Genomic DNA, 11,502 nt, shown 5'->3' on the forward strand with positions numbered 1-11,502 from the left:
CTTTGTCATTCTTGCTGTGCTCTGGCCAAAGTCCTGAGCCATCACCACCAAGTGATGGTGCTGAACTAGTCAAAATAAACACAAAAAGTACCTCATTGGATGTTAAAGTGCAGTATCATCCCTGTAAGGGAAATTGCTTGTAGGCTACTCGGGAATGGTAGAAGTCCTCTGACCTTGTGAATGGTGTTATAAACACCCCTGCCACCCAGGTGGACTGATCAACAATTTTATGAATGACAGATGGAAGTGACAAAAGTCAGAAGCATCTCATTAAATCTGGGGATAAGAAAGGAATGGATCCTGTCTGCCAACTTATTCCAAGGAGCAGATCTTCATGAGATTCATGGTGGGCCAATCAATGATTCTATTGAAATAACATGTTTTAATGATCCATTTAACATTTATGTAGTCCTGCCACTGCTAATTATAGGCCTTTTAAAAACTTCAAAATGAGTTTTAGGATTTCACATCTATATTACTTTTCCAATATGTACATACAGATTTTGTTTTACAACTCCAAAACTGGCATGCAGGAAAAGCACAGTAAAAGCATCAAATACACATCTTTATTGCAGATAGACAAAACATCAGAAAGTATTATACATGGCTGCAGTGCTTTAAAAAAATTCTCTAAAACAATTAGTCTAAATATTCGCACTTATTCTAGCTCAATGTAAACTAAGTGAAAAACTACTAGATCTTTTTCATCCTTTGTCAATAATTGGAGATTTACCAAAAATTCCTATAAATCTATAATGCACCTCAAGAATACAAAGGTAAAACCCACTTCGCATGAGCATACCAAACGAGTATAGATTGATGAAAACACCCTGGTTATCAAGAACACACTCTTCACAGAAAACTTGGGCAGCATGCTTCACCCAAAACAAAAGGAAGACAAAAAATGGTTCTAAAATGGCAGACTCTTAAACAAAGTCAAAGCATTGATCAGATTACCAGATATAGTTATGTATAGCAAGATTGGTTGCCAAATAAGGCTTGTCAGGACATTGCAAGAGGAAGTGTTTTTTATAACTGGTTTTAGTGAGGGCTGAGAGCTTTTAAGTAGCTGAATAAGTAATGTTGCAGAGAGGTACTTAGAATTTTCATATCTCATTAAAGATAGTAGAAAGTCTTGAAGACCAAAGAGTCAAATGAAAAATTTATCTTAAACTGGAGAAAAGATAATCTTTACAGTCATTGACCAATCAGACTAGCAAAAAGTCATGAAAAAATGTCATTTCACAAGGCCTAGAAACAAAGAGGCACCCAACACATGTTTACAAATTTTTCTTTAATATTAAATATTGGCCTTCAAACTTTCTTACACAGAACCCAGTTAAGAGAAGCATTTGGTGTGTTACCCTTAAAATGTACAATAAGCTGATAAAAATACCTGTTATATCCCACCAGTTATTCTTTTCCATTAATGTGGAAGAATCTAAACACAGGACATAGCTACAGTCACCATATCCACCATGCACTGACTGCCAAGTCCTTTGCACACACAGCAGCACTCCCTTATCTAAGGGGGTATGTTTCCAAATGCCCAATGACTTTCTGAAAGCAAGAATAGTGCTAATCTCAACGCATACTATTTGTTCTCACATGCCCTGCAGTCCTGCCTAATAGTACCAGAGTAAAGCTGCCCTTGCATATTTTATGCATTATTCTTGCACTTTGGGGCCATTAATAAGCAAAATAAGCATTATTAGGTAAAATAAGCATTGTGATACCTTGACAGTCATCTGATAACCAACATGGCTACTAAGTGACCAATGGGCACCTAGCATGTACACTGTGCATGTGTTGAAAAAAGGAGTGATATGTGTCCTCAATTAGGGTACAACAAGACAAGAAGAGATTTCTTCATGTGGCTCAGAACAGAATACAATTTAAAACATATGGAGTATTTCTATAATTTTTTATTTAATATTTTTGGATCAGGGCTGACTACAATTGGCTTTAATTGCAGAAAGTGGAGGGTCCAAGGTGGCAGGTAGATGACAGACTCTGGATCTCTAAGCTCTGTAAGTTAGCTTTTTTTTTTTACATTTTATGTATTTGTTAGTACATTATAATTGTACATGTTACTATGTTCTGACATTTATAGATGTACTTACAATATATTTTAGTTAGATTCAACCCATCCATCTCTTTCCCTTATCCCCTTTAACCCCCTTCTTAACAATGTCTACAGGTTTCATTGTTCTGTTTTCATACATGAATACAAAATACATCCACCATATTCACCCTCCTTTACCCTTTCCTTATACTGTACCTTACTCCAACTGGAATCCTCCCTTGGACAGGACCTACTTTACCTTCCTGTCCTTCATTTTAAAACAAAATGCTTTTGTTAATATATAGTTATACAGGGGATTTCATTGTGACATTTACATATAGACATGTGTTACACTCTGATTTGGTTCACATTTTTGTTAATATATAGTTATACAGAGGATTTTGTTGTGACATGTATATATACACATATTATTACACCCTGATTTGGTTCATCCTCTCCATTATTATCCCTCCTACCCGATTCCCCCTTCTTTTTAAAAAAATTTATTATGATATATTCATTATACAGGAAGGGATTCATAATGACAATTCTGATTAAGCTGATATTGCACATTAATTACATTGTCCCCATCATCTGTCCACTCAACCCCATCCTTACCCCACTTAAAGCAATTATAAGAGGTTTCTTTGTTATATTTTATATAGATATATGAAGTTCATCAACCATATTCGCTCATCTTAGTCTGTTTCATTCTCCCTCCCCCTCCCGTCTTTAGTCCCCCCAACACACTGTATCTAATTTGCAGTCCCATTTTTCATTTTTAATAATTGAGTTGATATTCAAAGGGGTTTCTCAATGTACCCCTGCTGTGGATATACTTTACTTTGGTCCATTCAACCCCTTCCATTACTCTCCCTTACCCCTTTACCTCTCACCCCCCCATTTTTCAATGGCTTTAAATACACATCCTTTTAACTTCTACCTTCACAGATGTTATGTTTTATGATATTACTGATGCTCTAAATTGGCTTTATAATACATATAACAGCCCAGGAAGACCTGGTGGTATGGACTGCAGGCATCTGCTTTCATGACCCTCCGGAGAGAAGTCTCTCCCATTATTTTTTCCCTGTTGTCTTCTTTCCAAAGATCAAAAATTCAATTCAAAGATTTGCAGAATGAATTCTGAATGTGCCTGAACTGTCCCGAACCCACCAAGATTCGTCGGTGTGGAACCTCTGACAGTGACTGTGCCTGTTGGCGTCTGACCGGTGCTGCTGACTCTTGTAACCATCCAGAGGAAGTACAACCATTCCAGGTGAGCGTGTTGTATCATTTACTCTGGAGGAAACCACATAGTCCAGCGCAGCTTGGGGGCAGGTTGCACCCTCCTGAACAAAACTGTACCCTGGTGGGGGTGGGGCAAAATGGTGAGCTGATCTGGCCTATATTGGAGTGGGGCAGCCCAGCCACAGCCTGGAGAAAATAAGAAATTGAGTGAGAATTGGATAAGAAATTGAAGGAAAGTGCCAGAGCACTCACTGAACTCAGAGGAAAACTACTCCTCTCCACAAAAAGAAGAAATTTAAATTCATGTGTATTCATATTATATATACATATATATTCATGTTTTAGTTTACTTTGTTATTGTTGCCTATCTCCTTTTCCACTTTGTTGTAATTTCAATTTGCTTTTCCCTCCTTTTTTCTCCTGATTTTAAACATTTTTTGTTTTTCTCTTCTCTTTCTTCCTTCCCTCTCCTTCCTTTTCTTGTTCCCCCACTGTTGCTACCTCCTCCACAATAGCTGCTTACCAAGTAGTTATCACACCAACTTTATTCATTACCCCCATCCTTCCTTTCCCCCCACAATTCCTGAAAATAGCACCAAACCCCACAATGACTGACTGTATCTTTATACACATTAGGTGTCTATTACTCCACAGCCCTCCACACCTCTTACCTCTTCTCCCCATCACCTCTTCCCTGACTCCTCTTCTGTCACCATCATTTTCAGTACCTAAACATTAATATCTATTATTGTCTCCCCACTACTCACTGTACATAGATAATATTACCCAGAGTTTTCTATACTATGTAAATAGCTGGTTCAGCATTGAATCTGTGAATTTATTACTGCTAAGTTATACACCAAGGTCAGTGAACACAAAACACTATAACAACGTAAGTTAGCCCAAGCATAGAAATTAAGTCAAAGAAAAGATAACAGGTGATTAAAACCCTGAACTAACTAAGTAACAACATCTGTGAGAAACTCAAAACAGAAACATGGGAAGAAAAAGAAGGCAGGGAAATGTGACTGCTCAAAAGGCTCATAGTCACACCAAACAAGCAGTATTATGAAAAACAAATTACATTAAGGGGAAGTCACATACCAGAGATAGAGGGTAAAAGAAGAATGTTAAGATGGTAAACATGGTTGATGTAATTCCTATAGAAGTATGAATATAGAATTTTTGTACCTGTTGAAATAACCATAAGAGGGGACTAAGATAGAAATGAGAAAAAAGAGGGGATGAACCAGTTTGGGTTATAATACATATACACATTGAAATATCAGAATGAAAGATCCTACACCTTAAACAAACAAAAATGTCCTTTTTTTTTTTTTACAAAAACAGAGAATAGAAAGGCAAAATAGGTATTGTCTGGGTGATGGGGGTGGCAAATTCAACTATGATACAGTGTAAGAAGTTTTGTAAATGCTACAATGTATAAAAATAATAAAAATAAGTTATTAGAAAGCTTCTTAATTCAATATTAAAAATGCAGAAAGTGAAATCTCAGTCCCAGTAACTAAAGGATGATCACAACAAGGATGGGGACATCAAGTCAAAAGCCCAGAGACTCACAGCTTGGAAGCAGTGACAGTGCTGTCATGTGTTGACCAGTGAGGGTTCCCTGTGGAGGCACAGCAAAATACACTGTGCAAAGCTGGGGTACACACGTACAGGCCAGGTGGACATCAAACCACACAGACGTGAAAACTGGGTGCCTTCCCTCTCAATACTTAGATTTCAGAAAACCTAATGAAAAGTACATAATCCAGATTGTGGACCACATTTCATGCACTTAAATTACTATCATACTTCTTTTTAAATGGAGAAAAATGAAAAAAGAAATTTCAAATAATAGGCAAATAGGTAAATATTTATATATCCATATAGTTAAATGCTAAAGAGCCTTTAAAAATTATTATGAAAATGTTTTAAATAAGTAGGAAGATTTGTACATGCACCATGATTTCAACTACTTAAAAAGAATTTGTGGGGCAGCAGGAGTAGCTCAGTGGTTAAGTATGTGCTTCACATGTACAAGAGCCTTGTTTCAAATCTCTGCATGTGTGCACATGCATACACACAGGCACACACTTACAATATGTACCTACACATACATAAACATACATGTAGACAAATACTGAAAAGTAGCAGTTCTCTTAAATTTTGGATTACTTTGAGTGATGAGATTATGACCAATTCGTTATCTTCTTTAGCATCATCTACATTTTCCCCAAGTCTTTCAATTTTGTCACTCCCACCAGTGTCTCAGTGGCAGACCTTTGGACACCAGGGAGCTGAATCAGGACCTACAAGGGCATTTCATCTGCTGGAGCATTCTCTGAAATACTGAGACTGAAATACTTTGAGATAAAGCTGCACAGTGTTTTGTCATATTCTTGCTTAATTACTGATGAATCTGGAAACTGCCTCATTTATTACTTACATGCTTTCAAAGGCAGCAAAAACAGGCTCTGAAGCCTGCAGTCTGGTGTAGAAAATCAGTTTCTGGACTGTAATGGAATTACTTGTGAGATCCTAATTCAAGGGCAAAATCCAATAAAATAAATTACTGAGGATATTTGTTTAAATAAAACTTGCTCAGACATTGTCTTTCATTTCTCTGCCAGCACTAATTTACCAACCAATCAGATCCCCAAAGAGGCCTGCATAGTAATGATGCTGATACAACCACAAGGGGGAAGAAACTGAAATCACTTTACTGGCAGTGGTACACAGCACCAACTGAAAGTGACAGAGAAGGTAAAGAGAAGCTATAACCTCCCCCACAAGTCCTGCCCTGGGCTGATTTAAGTACTCACGCTTCAAACACTCACTTCTGTCACAGCCAGACCTGCTGCAGAACCTGCATTTTTGCAAGGCAGTGGTGGCTGCAAACAAATGAGAAACTGGAGTACCTGGAAAGAGGGAAAGAGTGCATATCCTCTTCAAAATGATGCAGGAGACTCAAGCTACAGCCAATGTGGTGAAAAAGATGAGATGTTTTATTGCAAAGCTATCCTGAATATCTCAGCAAATTCTAAATATTCTGATATGAATTTTTAATATTTATTGAGCCATACAAAAACTGAGTGCATTTCTTTAACCCATGGAGTCATAAAAAAAAAATCACTTATTCCTTGAAAGACACCATAGCTTGTGACTATAAAATAAATTCCAGTCTTTCATTAGAAACTATAAACAGTGAATAATAATAATCCCTTCCATGCCAGCCCTTACAGCCATACACATGCACAAACACAAGCACACGTGGATGTATGCACACACTCAAATGCACACAGACATACACACTTTGATAATTTGAGAACATCACAAAATACACAATAGTTCCAGTAGAGAAAATGACACATGCCACAGCTTCTAAAGTGCTTATTCCAGTGCAATGTAAAATTCAATTTTTTCCTATTGCTAATTCAGGCCAGACAGACATTATCTCTATGTAACATTCTATGCCACCCTGCATGAGAGGTACAGAAATTGGTCGTACTTGCCACCACAGAGAACCTACACGGGAAGCCACAGGCCAGCTGAGACAAACTGCTAAAATCGGGGTTCCCTGGGTACTCCACTGTACTGCTAGAAACTGCTAAACCACAGCTCACAAAGTTCCCAGGACTCCAAACCTACTGCAGGTCATAGTGTGAAGCCCTCAGAAGGAATACCAAGGTAGTAGCCTCAGTAGCTCAATGCAGGCAGCATGTTATCACAAGGCCTGTGCTGAGCCAGACTCTCTTCCTCAGGAAGCTGTAATTTAAACTAATGCCTCTGGGCTACAGAGGACTCCTTGTGCTGTGCTTCCTGATTTTACCATTTCACTCCAACTTTTCTTGAACGTTTTGTCAGATGTATCTCAGGGTTATAAAGTGTAAGTGTGCTTACCTTCTCTGCCCAACACTAGCAATGAGGAAGCCTGTGACAATAGACTGGAATCCACAATGTCTTATCAATTCTTGGAAGTAAAGTGAAGACCAGTATTTCATTGGGCTTATGTTTTAGCTCAGTTATTGAGTGCTTCCCTGGCATGCACTCCAAGATAAATGATAAACAGACAGACCCAATTTGATTTAAACATTCCTTCCATTAATAAAGCAGCATCTGTCCTCCCATGGCAAACATATCACAGACTCCACTCCACACAGTACAGCTACCATGAAAGCACATGCATTAGTAGTCTTTTTGGTTTCATTACAAGAGGTAGAAAAAAACCTTTTAGCTCCCAAAGCCAGAGTGATATTTCTTTCTTTCTTCCTTCCTTCCTTCCTTTCTTTCTTTCTTTCTTTCTTTCTTTCTTTCTTTCTTTCTTTCTTTCTTTCTTTCTTTCTTTCTTTCTTTCTTCTTTCTTTCTTTTCTTTTTTTTTTCTTCTTTTTTTCTTTCTTTCTTTCTTTTTTGGTGGTACTTGGGTTTTGAACTCAAGTCCTCATTTTTGTTAGGTAGGCGCTAAACCACTTGAGCCACTTCACCAGCTCTTTTTGGTGTTGGATAGTTTTGCAATAGGGTCTCTTGAACTTTTCAGTAACTCTGAACCATGATCCTCCTGATATCTGCCCTCTGAGTAGCTAGGATTTCAGACGTGAGCCACTGGTGCCCAGTTCAAAGTGGTATTTCTTAATTAATTAATGGCAGCATTAGTTATAAGACCTGCAGTTTTCAGCACCCTGTTTTTCCACAAAGGATGCATTTTATCCTCTCCTAAGTTCTCTATGAACAAGTCATCTACCACCTGGAAGTTGCATGTCCATCTATAATCTTTATGGTGGCATGTAGTTGGCATAAATCCAGAAGTCAAGCCACAGTCATCAACAAAATGAGTGGCAGAACTCCACATTTGTTTCATGAAGATGGCTGCTAGACTGAGTACTGACACAAAAGGAGGCACACCAAGAAATCCTTCTTGATGGTATCAGCTCATTCTCTTAAAGTTAATACACTATTAATTACTTACAACTAATAAAATATGTAATAACACAGTTACAACTATGAGGGACACTTCCTCTCAAAAATTACGAGTTTGCATTGTGATTCCTTATATATCCCTCTAACTCAACAACATATCTTTCTGACACTGTGGGTTGAGGTTGGGGAGTTAGGGAAGTCTTTATCAGGGCTGGGCCTGAAGTGGGAGCAGAAACCACCCAACTCAGGTTGCAGCAATGGCACTTGGTGAGAGAATCCTGGGGTGATGACAGGCAGCCTGGCATCCAGTTGTGGCAGGGGCAGTGTGGGAGAACCTGTCCTGGAGGCAACAGGGAATCTCTGAAACTACCTGAGCAAACAGTATTGTTCATGCAGCAGTGCAGATGAAAGAAAGGAAGGAAGAACCAAAATAAGAAGGGAAATTAGGGAAAGAGCATTCCAGCTCTGGGGAACTGAGGAACTTGGCCCACTTTAGTAAGTGGTTTATATATGAAATACTACCCGATGTACAAAAGTCAATTTCCACTGTTTTCCAGAATCAAATCTAAGAATTATAGAGTAATGCTCAAGTTCTAATCATAAATAGAATTTTGCAAGAAGTGCTTTCTAAACTCTGTTCATGTGTAAATTGATGAGATCACTGCATTTCCCCCATCTGTGTAAGAACTGAGGGAAACCAATCTGTGCCTGCCTGTCTCTGTGTTCTGGCCTCCAACACTTAGCACAAGGAGAGGAGTGATGGTCCAGACACCTGGATCACCAATGGGCAAAGGTTGGAATTGTAGCCTCTCCCTCAACATGAAGGCATTCACCATCATGTGGTTACTAACTGCTCTCCATTTACCTATTGATGCCTCCCAAAAGAAGACACCAACAAATTTCCCAGAAGGCCCAGCTGCAATTCCACAAACAACCACGAGATGGCACAAAACACCAATATGAAGCCTTACTGCTTATCATCCATACTTTTCAGGTGCCCAGCAAGGCAACTGACCACAACACCATCATTTTCTGGGTAACACCTCAGTTTGACACAACAGAAAACAGACTCTCAGCCCTTCAGAAACATCATCACCTAGACTGGCCAAAACATTGACATCAAAAATCTACCTGCAAGTTGCTACATCTAACCTTTGAAAGTTCACAGCCTTCTAGTTCCAATCAATTAGAAAAGGACATTTCCAAAAGGAGACATTTAGTTTCCATGCTCAGTCCTCAATGCTGTGGGGAAACTTCAGCACCCGACCATCAAAGCTTACATCATATGTGCATGCCACTTCATACCCAGACCAAGGGTCATCTGAGAAAGACAATGCCATTCCCTCAGATAAGAGCAAAAACAGCCTTCCATGCCACATCTTTCACACAAGAACTCTTGATTTCCCAGATCCTGGGATCCTGGGCCTATTCTGGTTAAAAACACCTTCAAAGACAAGTAAATACAGGATAAAGGTCACATGGAGGAGGCAAAGCCACCTTTTTGCCTACCTCAAGGAGAGAGGGAAGCTGAGTAGAAGCTAGTTTCTTGTGAAAAGCTGACAGGTTGCTCCAACATCAGCCTCAACAGCAGTTTCAAAAAATCTTCTGATGATTATAGACTTACTAAAGTCACTTTTCAGTTCATAAAACAACATATTGGACAATAAAACTGAAAACAACATAAAAAAGAAGGTTTAACTAGAGCTCTAGAGTTATAAAGGAAGATAATTTCCAGGTTTGATTTTTAAGGTACTTTGTGTCATGAACAATTGAAGTTAAGTCATTGACTGTTTGCTTCTTTCTTTTGCATTAATTAAAATTTTTTCCAACATCTTATAGTGTTTAAGATGCATGTAAATAAGTGGTTGCAGAAAGTTTTGATAAATCTGCTTCTTTCAAGATGTAATTTTTTTCTGTTAATGCTTGGGAGTTGGCTCATCTCTCCTTTTTAAATAATATTTGCTGCTGTTGGATCCTTAGGCATGGCCAGTTTGATTCAACAGCTGATTTTTAGTTTCTTCTTCAGTAATGCAGCAATATTACCCATCCATGAAAGGTCTTTCTTGTTTACTTTGTTACTAATCATTTAATTCTCATTCAGACTAATTCGTTCCACATTTTTTAATACTATCTCTTTGAGGCTCAATGGCAGCTTCTGCTATGACCTGATGGATGAAAAAAATCAAAGCAGACTCGACTTTTAGATTTTCTTTCTTTGTTGTTCTTTTCTATCTGATTCTTTGAACTCTGACTTTTTGTGCTTGATTCTTGCTTCTGTAACTCTGGCTCTTCTGCTAAAAGGACAACAAAGTCCCTGTTAGTACAGTGGCATCAGGGAAGATGGGGATGTGTGAGTCAATAGGCTTGTAATATTTTTGTTTCCAGTGGAAAAACTATAAATATTAAATAGAATGAGAAAATGGTTTCTGATAGTAAATGTTTCTATGTAAATAAACACAGAGTTTCAGACTACTAAAAAATAAAAAAGAATTGGGAGTACTATGGCTTGCTTACCTCGCAGGTCATTCCTATAATGGATGATGAGTGGCTCAACCATGTTGAACCTCTTGGAGGAAGATGCCACATAAACCTAGTACATTATTATCATTGTCTTTTTCTGCAGTTTTGCGTGGGAAAGTTGTCAGATCTTTGGGCTTATGAAATAGGAGCACAAACTACTTCTGGGATTATCATCTTCAAAAATTTAGGATATGTGTATGTTTTACTGCCCTGACCAGATGCTGTCATTGTGAAAACATTACACATAAAATGGAAAGAATGATTGATGTTATATGCTTGCACATACACACAGACACACACACAGACACACACGCACACATATACTTTTTGTAGAATAATGAGGGCCACAAGTTCTTATACATTGCCATTGAGGAGTAGAGTCTATGTCCTTGACCCTTGCATCCAGCCAGGCCTAGTGAGGATCTGGTAAATGTAAGAGAAGAACAAAGATGCTGTGCTGGCTTCCAGGTCTAGGCCTTGAGAGGGTGACAACTTCCTCATTCTGAGTCTCTGGAACTCTGAGAGACTGAGCCTTGGTATCTAGATAAAATACAGATCCTGACACAGAAGGTCCAGGATGGGCCCTGAGATCCTGCATTTCTAACAAGTTTCCAACAGATGCCAATTCTGCTGGTCTCTAGCCCACACCTAAGTAACCAGGGTCTGTGACAGCTAGCCAAGTTTCATTAACCCTCGTCAACTTGAAGTTCATCCCAGAGGTACACTTCTTTCCTAAACTTACAGG

At 38.6% G+C, this 11,502-nt stretch overlaps 1 long non-coding RNA gene across 1 annotated transcript; it reads left to right on the forward strand.

Annotated features, from left to right (window-relative positions):
* Nucleotides 1-1,973: 1,973 nt before the first annotated feature.
* On the forward strand, nucleotides 1,974-6,859 carry LOC141417282 (uncharacterized). The gene is made up of 3 exons (XR_012441811.1): nucleotides 1,974-2,030; nucleotides 3,176-3,344; nucleotides 5,953-6,859. It is a non-coding gene; the product is annotated as an uncharacterized lncRNA (long non-coding RNA).
* Nucleotides 6,860-11,502: the final 4,643 nt, after the last annotated feature.

This window comes from Castor canadensis, chromosome 15, assembly GCF_047511655.1.
Source record: "Castor canadensis chromosome 15, mCasCan1.hap1v2, whole genome shotgun sequence".
In the NCBI taxonomy this organism is placed as follows: Eukaryota; Metazoa; Chordata; class Mammalia; order Rodentia; family Castoridae; genus Castor; species Castor canadensis.